The sequence below is a fragment of the Heloderma suspectum genome, chromosome 1 (genome assembly GCF_057233095.1).
Source record: "Heloderma suspectum isolate Gila_16-S chromosome 1, 16-S_ref, whole genome shotgun sequence".
In the NCBI taxonomy this organism is placed as follows: Eukaryota; Metazoa; Chordata; class Lepidosauria; order Squamata; family Helodermatidae; genus Heloderma; species Heloderma suspectum.
Genome location: NC_139458.1, coordinates 184,210,937 through 184,224,304, shown reverse-complemented (window position 1 = coordinate 184,224,304; position 13,368 = coordinate 184,210,937). Strand labels below are relative to the sequence as shown.

At 43.7% G+C, this 13,368-nt stretch overlaps 1 protein-coding gene across 1 annotated transcript in view; it reads right to left on the bottom strand.

The window, feature by feature from the left end:
- Nucleotides 1-13,088, bottom strand: part of B3GALT1 (beta-1,3-galactosyltransferase 1) — a 448,714-nt gene extending 435,626 nt beyond the window's left edge. The window contains exon 1 of the mRNA XM_084829710.1: nucleotides 12,832-13,088. The gene's annotated coding sequence lies outside the window, so the exon portion shown is untranslated. The remainder of the gene's footprint in view (nucleotides 1-12,831) is intronic.
- Nucleotides 13,089-13,368: the final 280 nt, after the last annotated feature.

Below are 13,368 nucleotides of genomic sequence, written 5' to 3'. Positions count from 1 at the left end.
TTGAGCTAGATGAGGCAATGGCCTGACTCAGTATAAGGCAGCTTCGTATGTTTCTAGCTTCCAGAAGAGGCAAATGTTGGGCCTAGAGTCTTCCAGCGATGCAAGACATTTACTGTGCAATCATATGCATGTTTACTCAGAAGTAAGTCCCACTGCATTCGATGGGGATTACTCTCAGTAAGTGTGAGTAGGATTGCAGCATTAAGGAGGGGAAAGTGAAAGGTAGTAATGCATATTCGATGAAGTGTGGGTAATATTCTCAAGTGCTGATTAATGTGTTTAAAAATGCTTATGTGATTTGATTTTGGCCAGAGTTGGAGGCCGCGAGAGGCTACTCCACCTGAAAGTAATTGTGGCATTCCTAAAGGAGGCGGGAGCTGGCTGCCATGTGCAGCTAATGAGCCCAAGCAACAACTGGAAAGACACAAAAATGGATGAAAGATAAAAGGGAGGGTGGTGGAAGGAGAAGACAAGGAGTCCTGTGGGTGAAGCCAGACAACAGACAGGCAAGTGTATTTTGGGAAACTACTTGAGACTGGGACTATCTATGAGAAAACATCAGCCCCTATGATTAGCCAGCTACCTCTTGTTTAATGCCTAGCTGGAAAAATATTTAGCTTTCTCAAAGATCTAAGACAGTCTAAACCATCCTTGAGAGGCATTATCTTTGACAGATTATCACAGAGGCATTTGGGGTCTTGTGCATAGAGCACCAGTAAAATTTACTAAACTGAAGGAGGATGAATAACAAGGTTGATTGCCTAGTTAATTCATCCACCTTTGATTCAGTAAGTGTAACCACTGTGAGAAAATAGGCAAAACACTTCACACATTTCCAGTCTTGTTATGCATTGATACAGCATAGTTGCTTTTGCAATTCTGAGATTAATTTAACATAAATATATGAATTATCAAAACAAAATACCTATCAGTTTTCAAATCATGTTCAGTCATAAACAAAACATTTAAAGCCCAAATAAAATCCAGATTGTAATTTGAACAGCAATACTATTGGTGAAATCCAAAGGGGACCATTAGGTGTAGCCCAATGGATGCAACACTCCGGGAGAGAACGCAGGACAGGAAGGCCTGGCATGCTATGGTCCATGGGGTCACGAAGAGTCGGACACGACTGAACAATGGATGCAATCCTATAACCCCTTACCTGGGAGCAAGTCTCACTGAACTCAATGGGACTGACTTTTGAATAGGTATAGGACTGCGCTGCCAGTTCAACTTGAGTCACACTGAACTCAATGGGATAAGCTAGTCATGACTTAACTGAAGATCCAATGATTGCAATGGGAACTAAGTAACGTACAGTGTAATTCTATGCACGTCTACTAACTTCCACTGAGGAATTAATTAGACATACTCCCAGGTAAATGTGTATAGGACTTCAGCCTTAGTCAGGATCTAACCCATAATTGTCATCTCTATTTTATTTATTTATGAAAGTCCATATAAAGGCAACACACACAAACTAAAACCTCAAAACAAAAAGCAGATAACCGCATAAAATTACCAACTATTCAGCACCCTACAAGATCAGCCAGAGAACAAGCCAGGAAGGGCATTTCAAAATAATATTTTGTGAAGATTATACTGAAACTCAAAAGCTCCATCATCTAAAGTTGAGGTAAAGTCTGTAGATCTATCATTTTGCCAGTAATGGGCCATACAACTGAGCTATGATTAGTAAAATGAAATTTTTACTATTCTATTCAAAAGGATTTGAATAGAACACTAGCTGCCAAGTGCACCTTCACAATATTTGAAGTTTCAAAATGTATATAGGTGAGGATCTTGCCTCTCTCCCTTTCTCCCACTTGACACTTCTGATATATGTCCACAAGGTCATTATGGTGGTCATCTTCTAATTAAACAAATCAATTGCTTCTTTAGTTAGGGTACAAGCTGTATCTACTTATGTGAAAGTATGCCCCATTGAACTCAACAGGACTTACTTCTGAAAAGACATGTTATCCTGTTAAAAGGGTTTTTTTTAATGAAGACAAAAGGATGGGCGAATCAATATCACTTTCTATGCAAGGACAGGCAAATCAGTATCACTTTCACATGATTTGTACACAACCCTTTCTGTGCAGAGATCAGGTCTCCATTGCATGCATCTACCCCACCCCCCCACCCATAAGCAGTCATAGGAATATGGTGTGGTTCCACTAGAGATTAATGAATCAGTCCATTTCCAGTCCACATCACATCTGCATGTGTTCCCCCGTACGCCTGTTCCCTTCTGATTTTTGTATTACTCTACATTCTGAAAAATATCAATTCACATCTCAATGTATATTTAAATATAAATTTTGTCAATCACTGACAAAATGAGAAAATAGTTTGTAAATGCATTTACAAACCATTTTTTCCAAAAAAATGCACATTTCTATATATTTTTGATACATTTGAGCCATGAAGTGCGTTGGAGTATTTGGGAAGTGTGAAAGTAGTGGATAACTAAGTTCCAATCAGCACATTAATCCCAGAGATGTGGAACAAGTCAGATTGTATTCAAATTCACAAAAGCTGAATTCCTCAAGCAGTCCTATGTGCATATCAGGAAATAATCAGTTTCAGGTTGGCATAACACACATCTAGACGTCAATTTCGCTCCACAGCAGGTTTAGCACTGAAGTGGAAACAGGGCGTCCAGTGTTCTCCTCTATTGCATCCTTCCCTAACCTGGTGTCCTCCAGATGTTTTAGACTACAACTCCCAGCATTCCTGACCATGGGCTGTGTTAGCTGAGGCTGACAGGAGTTCACGTCCAAAACATCTGGAGAGCACCAGGTTGGGGAATGAGGCTTTCTATCCAAGTCTGCATGAAAGATGAAGAACCATCAGAAGGAAGCACAGGGGGCATTGAAGTTGCCCATCAACTGTTTGCATCTGGAAAACACACTGAGCAGGTCACCTGGTCACAGTCTTCCCCACTATGGTGAAAGGTATTGTATTTCTATTTAAATGTTTAGTCATTATTTCAAAATGTGCATCCATGCATAGGAATTCACACGTGCAAATCTGATGCAAATTTATTTTATTTATTTATTGCATTTCTATACCACCCATAGCCGAAGCTGTCTGGGTGGTTTACAAAAGTTAAAACATTAAAATACAATATACAAAGTTTAAAAACCATTTACATAAAAGCATATGGACAGTATATACAAACAAATAACTAAAAACAACTTTGAACTAAAAACCATTTTTTAAAAATCCAACAATAAAACACAGCTTAAAAACATTACACAGAAGTCAGCAAAAGAAACAAGAGTTCTAAAAAAGGAAGGCCTGCCGGAATAATAGAGTATTTAATGCCTGCTTAAAAATCTTCAGAGAGGTCAGCAGGCACATTTCAACTGGCAGATCATTCCACAACTGAGGGATGGCAAAGGAAACAGTCCTCTTGCATGTGGCTGCCAATCTCACACTAGGCAGCCACAGCAGATAGCCCTCAGAAAACCTTAGGCAGTGGATTGGGACGTACAGGAGAAGGCGCTCCCTAAATCTTGTGTCCTCTTTTTTGTGTGCTGTGCAAATGGCCACCCTCAGTGGAAATGAAGTCATCCGTAGTGATGAGGAAGGCACCACCAGCAACCTTTCCATGTCAAAGATCAGCAGAAGCATTGAGAGGAATGTCAGCTCATGCATTTAACCTGCACACACAAACTAGGACATTGCTTTAGAGATGCTGGAGAAATTTGAGATGGACTAAAATAAGCTCAGATTTCTAAGAATCCGACCTGCAGAATCCAGTGCAGACCAGCCCTAAGGCCATGCAGAGTCCGTGGACTTTCAGGTCTTTTTCTTTTACTTTTCTGAAATGTACACAAATTTATTTGCAGGAAAATATGCAAGTTTCTCCTGAGACTAGTAAATATACATGGGGAAAAGTTTAATGGAATGGTGGACAATATACTAAATGCTATGTACGAACGTAAATTATGTAAATTGTTGTGAACCCTCTTACAGAAGTATTTGCATACTTTTCCGCATAACAAAACAAAATACAAATCCATCCGTGAATGGATGCCAGAATGAATAACATCACACAATCCAAGAAGCACACAGGGGACAGATTTAACAAGATCTGGACATCCCTATTAGGCTCTGAAAATTAAGTAGTTCTGGGCATGGATGATACTTGAGAAGGAGACCCCACCATCCAAAAAAGAAGCTGCTGCTGAAGGAAACACAGATGGGAGAAGTGCTATTTCTTTTTTCTGGACCCACTGCCCACACCTCAAAGCCAATGTGCTACTGGGAGATTGGTAACCATTTAAATATCCCATAGCAGAAGCACATAACGTGTGTCCCAGTATAATTGCACAAAGGGAACCGTGGCTAGAGGAATGTTTCAGCTCGTCTGTCACGTGGCCTATTTCCATTATTCAGCAGTTCCTTAGGGTTTCATTAAAGCAGGTTTGTATTCTGCCTTAAAGGTCGATGGATTTCAATACCATAGCAAGTAGTTCCTCTAGCCAAGAATAATAGTCCATTCTGAAGAGAAAAAACTTTTAACAAAGAATAGGGCACTAAGTAGGTCAAGGGGGACCACTGTGGTGCAATACATGGCATGCTGAATTTGGACTGTGAAGACCCAATTCCCCATAAAATTCAATAAAGCTCTTTCCTGCCCTGTTCCCTCCCAAATCTACAGGCCAAACTGTGCATTATTGCTAAACACGCTTTTAACCAATATGCTTCAAACTGAATTGCATGAGAAAACCTATAATTTTAAAAGAAAAGGCTATCATTAATGGTTTGGGGGGGGGGGAGAACTCTTTATCTTTTATAAATCCCATTACAAGAACCAAAATGGCCTCAAAAAGTAAACAATAGTATCCTCCATTTTCAGCCTCACTGATTAAAATATGCCCATTTGATTAATCAACCAGAGCTTTTTAATTGGTCTACCAATTATGCCATTAAAGACTGTGGCTTTAATTGCTGGGCGTGCATTGAATGGTCAATGTTGTTCACTAAAATCCTAAAACACACTTACTAGGGAGTAAGCTCCACTGAAGATAGTGGGACTTATTTCTGAGTAAACATGCATAGGATTGTGCTACATAGCCCTCTGCCTTGTAATATTTTACATGCACATTTAGAAACAGACAATTCTCTTAATCTTTCTCATCTCTCTGGCTCAGCTCAAAAGTATTGCTGTTAGCCAAAGGCCGGCTATTTGCTATGTCTTCCTGATTGAATATCAGCGCTTCCTTCTGTCAGACCAAACTAATTGGTTTCTTGGAAAACGAATTTGTGAACCCAAGTTTGCTTTCTCTGCTTATGAACTAATCTGCAAAGAAATGTTCATGTAAAATTGCATGGAATTCCAAGTGAAATCAAAGGACACTTCGCAGTCTATAACAGCAGAAACTGGATCAGGGGCCCAAGGCAGGTTCCATGAGCATTAGAGCCCTCCAACCTCCCCTAATCTGTCAATATTTCACCCTTAGCATTATAACTTTCATTCTAAAACAGCAGCTTTCAAATTCGCACCTGTCAGGGGAGCCTGTCTGTGTCTATTTGTCTGCCAAAGGTCCCTTTTACACTGGCTGCAGTAGTGATTAAGCACACTGGAAAACCTTCAACAATGTCCAGCTACTGATCTTTACAAGGGAAGATCAACACTGGCAAACCAACTATATTTGGGGCAGCCAGTCCATCATTATGAGTTTTCTCATCAAGAACCCAGGAGATGCTTCCAAGGAACTCAGAATCCCTCGGGACATAGTCATTCATGTTTATAAAAATCACAAATAGCTTTCCTATAAAAAGAAGTACCCGCAATTAGTGCACAATTAAAAACAGTCAAGAAAGGTTGTATTAAAAAAAATTCAACAGTGGTGTCACAGTTTGAAGCACCATTCTAGAAAATCAGCAATGCAAGTTGCAAGTTTTCTATTGTTATGGTAGAACGGCCAGTTGCTTCTGGCCAACATTCTAGAAGTGCTCCTGACCTTTTTACACCTGTATCTTCATAGTACTCCCTTGTAAAACTTGTAAATATAATTTAATAATTTTTGTATTGTTTTATACTTGGGATGACTATGGTCTTTAAAGGCAGCTAAGAAACTGATGAAATAAATAAAACGTATAGCTCACCCCATCCAAAGAGCTTGAGCAGATGATAACAATGTGTTAAAATCATAAGACACAGTTCTTAAACAATTTCCTGTGTTCCTCTCTATCCCCAGCTACCTAAAGCCGACTTGAAGGTATCTTCCACCGCTTCCTGAAGACAATCAGACTTGGGCAACACATCACCAAAGGAATCCAAATTCCAAAGTTGAGGAGCTGCCACCAACATTAACACCTCTCTGCATGCCCCTAGATCTTGGTGTATAGATGGTAAACTTAAGATCTTCCAGCTGATCTCAGAGGTTGCAATGGGGCATAGGGGTAGATGCGACCTCTTAGGTACATTGCGCTCAGATTATCTAGAATAGGGGTAGGCAATTGTGGCCCTCCAGATGTTTTGGCTTACAATTTCCATGATCCCCCAGCAATAGAGTGATAACAAGATAATGATAAAGCATTTTATTTCTCAAAACAAGCTAAAGAAAATAACAATTAGCAACTCTACAGAGGCACCAGTTTCCTGAACCTTCTTGTGCATTGTCTTTCAATGATTAATAAAAATCATAGACATTACTGGATTAAAACAACAAGACACCTCTCTAATATCCCATGCATGTCTTAGAAACTGGTTTAATAGATTGACCTGTCATTGAACACAAGATTCCAGGCTTTGTTTTTTCCTGCTGTATCCATGTAAGTCATTTTACTGCTGCAGATTTCACCACTGATATTTTAGTGCTGTGATATAATCTTTATTTGCGCAATTAAACCAGGCAGCAGGTTGGCATGTACTAAAATGACTGTCTAAAACATTGAGGATTTAAAAAACAAACAAACAAACAAACAATAATTGTTTCGAAGCTCTTTCCTGCAAGAATCAATAAAATGCACACAATCCAGAAAAGCTGGAGGTTTTTTTAGAAGAAATGTAGTAGCTTGCTAATTATCCAGTCGGTTAGATTTAGATATATTTTCAAAAGAAGAAATTTTCTTCATCTGTGGTGTATTCTTCTAGCACAACACAAACTGAATGTACTTTTAAAAAGTGCATATTCTAGCCCAGAGGTAAAATAATACAAACTCATCTAAATAATCTTACTAACCTCTGGTGCTTTAGGGAGCTATTCTTGTGAAAAAATATTTTTCTAATTATTTTATAGTACCTATATCTACAGTTTTATTGTAGCTACATTTGGTGAATTTTCAATAATTGCAAACATAAAAGATGATAGATAATAATACCAAAAAACAGTGTTGATATTAAAAACAACAACACCTGAGGTTATAAAACAGCACTCCTATGGCCCCTATTGTAGACAGCCCCTGGGGGGCCATAGGATTGTTTGGTTTCCTGGCTATGAGGTCAGATTCAGGGCTCCATCCTTGGAGCCAGGAATCTGGGTTCCCTGCTCCCTCCTGCTCCCCCTCATAGCTGGCACAGAGAGAACCGCACCAGCTACCTCTCCATGCTTGGAGAACGGAGAGCGGAGCACAGAGACAGGGGAAAGGGGGGTGCTCCTGAGGGCATGGAGGGGAGGAGACCAGGGCAGCTGTGGTACATCATTTTCTATGGCCGCCCCAGCCTCCTTCCCTCCCCCTCTGAGGCACCTCTGCTAGACTGGTGAAATCGCCCATCTAGCAGAAATGCAGGGCAGCTGGAGTGCGGAGGTGATGATAGCCTCTGCTGTCCTCCCACTCTGCTTTGAATAGGCAGCAGCCTCCTAGTTTGGAGGCTGCTAACTATCTACATAGGATTGCATCCTAATCCTATACTAACATACTTGGGAGTAAGACCACTGAGCGCAACGAGGCTTACTTCTGATAGACATGCCTCTATTGGACATCAGACAAAACAGAGCTTTTTTCTGCATTGGGCATTTGCATCATTCCTTCCCAAAGGAAACCTGGCCATTTTAGGCAGGAAGAAAGAAACAAAACACCCAACCCCACCCGCCCCCCGGGCCTCAGAGTTGTGCTCTTTTGGGTTATGAACAACCTTTAGCTTGTTTTATTTAGAGAGCAATCCTATGGGGATGAATGGTCACCTCTGAACCCGGAGGCGACCGCCTGTCCACTACAGGGTGGAAGGAGTAGTGAGGAGTGCATCTCCTCCATGCTCTCACCACCCTGCTTTTGTGGCTAGGCAGCCGATTTTGGCTGTCTAGCCGCAGGACCTCGGAGGACATAGTGGGGAGGCCAGACAACACATAGGAAGTGTTGTACTGACACTTCTGACCTCCCCGCCCCGCGCCAGGAACGCCCTGTTTCACCCGCTCCGCGCTGCTCTTCTGAGCGTGGAGCACAGGGCCGATCTGCGCTGCCTACGATGTGGCACAGGAAGAGGTGTGGGTCGGTTCTCTGACAACCGACCTCAGAGCACAGGCTCTGAGGTCAGTTCCTGGGAACTGACCAATCCTATGGCAAGCTAACCACTGACTAGCAGCCACAGGATTGCTCCCTTAATCGTTTTATTGATATTTTAATTCTGATCTGCATTATTTTGGTTTTAAATGTATTAGCTGCTTTGTAGGTAAATGTTAAAATTAATAAAAAATAAATAACTGGGGTCTCTTATAATTCTATTCAGATGAATAACTGTATTGAAGTAAATAGACTGTTCCCATTCAAGTAAGCAGCAAACAAATGAAAAACTGATTTAACCCCCAAAAAACAATTCAAGGCACAAGGAAAAATCAGCCTAGTCTTTTGTCAAAATAACATCTGTCTATCCTAAACCACTAGAAAATTTCACACTGACTGCTCCCAGTGGTAAAGATCAGGAAAAAGTAGTACAGAAAGACAAAGCAGGAACAGAACAACCTGCACAGAACCCTCTGCAGTGTACCTAGCAACCCTACCTAAGAAATCTGGAATGGGTTTTATTAACTGTATATTAATATAGCACTTTTCTAAAACAGTATGACAAAAATACATAAATCTAGATGATAAAGTACCACTTTCTGCAAGTAAATATATTTCTCTGATAAATACACAGTACAGCAGAGGAGTTTTGTTGTATTAGTAGTAATAAAAGATTTGAGGTCTAAAACCTATCCTTAATATTTACAATCCAGCTATAAAAGCATCATTAGTACAAAGCACAGACTCACAACATTAATGACAATTTAATTTAATACCAACTGCTTGTTCCTCCATATTTCAAAGGATTAAAAAATTGTTTCAAAACCCAGTGGTGCCAATATATAGCTTTTATCAACCAAGGCTGCTATCCCCCACATACTTACCTGGGACTAAGTCCCTTCAAACTCAACCGGGCTTACTTATGAGTAAAGATGTATAGGATTGCACTGTAAATTAGTTTTTCAACTATTATAAACCAAGAGGTGGAGTATCCAGCCCATACACAGTGGCTCAGTTTGAATCATGGCTTGGAGGACTGGGATCATGTTGCAGGTACATGTGCTCTTGACTGGGGGTATGTTGTGGGTACATGCACTCTTTCCTTCCCACTCATACTCCAGCAACCTCTCCATTTCTGTGTTGCTGTTGCAGCCATTTTTCACTGTAACATCTGACTCTGAATCAGGCAAACTACGATTGGTGCTAATAACCAAACCCTGAGGTGAACCATGAATGAAATCAGTTTGCAAACCACAATTTGGAGGTTAGTGATAACCACAGTTTTCCCAATTCAGGTGTCAAAGGAAAAACACGGTTAGGGTGGCCCAATACAAAAGAGGACAGGGCTCCTGCACCTTTAATTATTGTGAAGAAGAGGGTATTTCAGAAGGTATGACAAGCTACACCTGCTGAAATTCCCTCTTCCACACCACTATTAAAGGTGTAGGAGCTCTGTTCTCTTTTGTGTCTGGCCACTCTATTAAAGCTACCTGGAAAAGGAGAATGGCATCTGTGTGTGAAAAGGAAGGAGTCCTCATAAGCCCATGGCAAGTTCCTAGTCCTTCAAACAATGTATTTTTTTTTCACAGCTAAAGAATCCAACAGGGAACAAACTTATTCTAGTGTGTTGCCACCTGAAATTGCCTCCCCACTCCCTGATCCTAGCTTTTATTTCAATAAGGCCAAGGCATCCACATACCACAACTCATTATTTAAGAATCATTAGAATAATATGTAGGTTAGACTTTACATCAGATGCAAGATCACAGATATGTTATTCTTTCCCTAATGTGTTGGTGTTTGACTCAGTCTTGTTGCTAATTACATCAGTGGCAAAATGCTTCAGCAAACCTAGAAGCATTAAACTCTATCAAAAATATAAAGATACATTCCATAATTATGAGGTTTAGTTATTGCATGATTAGAGACTTAATGTTTTGCAGCACGAAGTCATTCGTTTTTAGAAAGCTATGAGAAAACCAATACATGCTGAGGCGACAGAAACCCCAAACAAACCCAGAATCTAGGATTCAAAATTATTTAGCTATGCAGCCCAACTCTGCACCTATTCAATCAGGAGTAAGTTCCCACCAAATTCAAGTGGGGCTTACTCCCTAGTAAATGGACTGCAGCCAACAGGGCAACTTCACAAACCACTAGCTATCTAAAAGTTTTATTTTGCTTTATTGCCTTCAATGTTTACATGAATTATTTTAGAAATGTTTAATGCTGTAATTCTAAACACCCTTACAAGGAGGTAACATCCATTAAATAGAATTTCCTTCTGAGTAAACCTACTTAGAGTTGCACGGCACATTATCATTAATCAAGGTCAGAGGTTTTGCAATAAACTTTTTGCATTCAAGATTTCATTAATGTTGCTGTTCTCTATATAGAGCGCTGGCATGCATCTTTTGAGCGTTAAGTGCTTTTTTCCATATGAATGATGTAGCTTTTTTCTGTTTCTTCATTATTGTCTCCATCCTTCTCATTTATCCCTCAAAGAACAATCAGAAGTCAAAAAGGTAACTCAGGCTCCAAACCTAAGTGCACTTACTAGGCAGTAAGTCTCACTGAATTAAGTGAGTCTTACTTCTGAGTAAACCTGCTTAGGCTACAGATCTCTAGGAAAAATAACAAGAGTTATACATCTAAAAGATTTAGGGCACAATCCTATACAAGTTTAGACAGAAAGAGGTCCTACAACTCCAAATATTCCCCAGCCAATTGTGCTGGCTAGGGAATGCTGGGAGTTGTCAGACTTTTTTCTGCCTAAATGAGCACAGGATTGCACCCTTACAAATCTATCGTGCCATATGCTTCCATGAGTTAGAGTCCACTTTGTCAGGGTCAATGCCATGAACCTGACTACAGCTAGAAGCCTATGGAGCAAACCACTGAACAAAGTAAGACTTATTTAGGATTGTACTGGAAGTGGGTTTTCTGCTCAGGAAAGCTTATACCACACCACAAAAACCTGTTAGTCTTGAAGGTGCCACAAGACCCTTGACATTTTTTGCTACATGGCCACCCCTTTAGAATCAATCTCGGGGGGCAGTGGGGGATGTTTTAAAGTCAGGCATTAATGATATCGATTAACGAACAAACATTAGTGGCAAACCCACACGTTTCGCAAAGGTTGTACGCTTCCAATCAAACGGCAATTCCCAACTGCAAGGTTTAGAATGAAAAGCAATTTCATTTAATGGGGATTTCCCCAGGGAATAATAATAGCAATAGTAATATCTCGTCCGCTGTGGAGATGGTTACACAAACAGAAGGTTAAAATGATTTCCTTAATTGGCAATCTGTCTTTTTTCAAAAAGGCAATTTCCCTGCTGCATCTGACTTTGAAAGCAAAGTGGCAGCTGCCCTGACATCAAAACACTTTGGGAGTCAAGCGGGGCAGGCTGGCAAAGAATCCGACATCCCATTGTGGTGAACTGACAGTTCCCGGCTGAAAGACACTGGACTTCTCAACCCTATCGCCCTCTCAGACATGAAAACAAAGTCCTGTCTGCCCCGCTTCTCCTTCCTACCCTGTCTTCACATAGTTCTCTCTCTCTCTCTCACACACACACACACACACACACACCCCGGACTCCAGAAAGCTAGGAGAACGAAGTCCAAGCCTGCAATCCATCCACACGGTGTATAAAGCGGTGGCAAGAACACAAAAGACAGGAGAGGAGCGGCAGCGAATGAGTCGGGCGGCTGCCTGCTTGTCTCAAGCGACGCAGAAGCAGCCGCTCACACCTACCAGCAGCCAGAGGCAAGAACTCCGCGGGACGGGGTCGCCTCCTAAACTTGCCGCGATGTGTTGGCCGCGCTCAGAGCCCTATCGAGCCCCCCCGGGGGGCGCACTTGCTCCTGCTGAGTGTTTCCCGCCCTCGCCTCGGCGAGCGACGCCGCCTGTCCTCTCCGGCCACGCGCGCCCAGGGCGTCGCTACAGCCGGTGGGTTCGCTGCCCGCCTTTCTCCCCCGCCCCGCGTCATGCAAATGCCCCTTTGAATCAGGCCAGTGAAGTTCAGCGCGCGGGGCTTCCCAGCGTGTCTGAACCGCGGCTCGGGGCGTCCCCGGCCACGGCGGAGCGCCGCTCTCGCCTGGGGGCGTGCCCGTTCGAGCTCGCTGAAGGGCACCCGAGGCAGGAGGACGCCGGCGGCGGCTGGCCCCGCCAAGTGCGGCGAAGCCCCGCGGGCACACGCGCCGGCCCGTCGGACCTTCCCGCGCGCCCGCCTCGCCTCGCCCCGGCGGCGCCTCGAGCCCGGCCGCCCCGGCCCCGGCCCCGGCCCCGGAGAGCCCCCTTCTGCCCGTCGCGCGCGCGCACCGGCGGAGGCGGGGAAGCGGCGCCGCGCGGAGCCTTACCGGCAGCGGCGGGGCTCGGCAGTCTTCGCCTGGCTGGCCGCGCGGAGGCTTCAGCGGAGCGCCCGCTCGCAGCCCTGCCGCCCCTGCTGCAGCCTCCGCCGCTGCCCGGGCCCCCATTGAGCCGGCATCACTCCTCCATCCGCCGCCGCTCAGCCCAGCCAGCTCTGCCCGCAGCTGCAGCTGCACCAGCCGCCGCGGCAGCAGCGGCAGCTCGCCCCGCACGCCCAGCCAGCAACGGGGCTCGGCCCTCGCCGACTGACAAGCGCGAGCAGCCAATCGCCGCCTCCTTCGGCTCCCGGCGCGAGGGAGGCGCGGGCCAATCAAGGCAGGCAGGCGCCGGCGGCCGCCCCCTCTCCGCCTGCCTCGGCGGCTTGGTTTCCGGGGGAGCGGGAAGCGAGGCGAGCCGGGGCTCTGCGAGTGGGGAGAGCGGGCGGCGCGAGGCGCGCCTGCGGGAGGCATCGCTTAAGGCGGGACTGGACGCGGCTGAGCCCCTTCCACCTTAAAAAAGAAGCCTGTCCGTCTAGAAGTCGCAGTGAC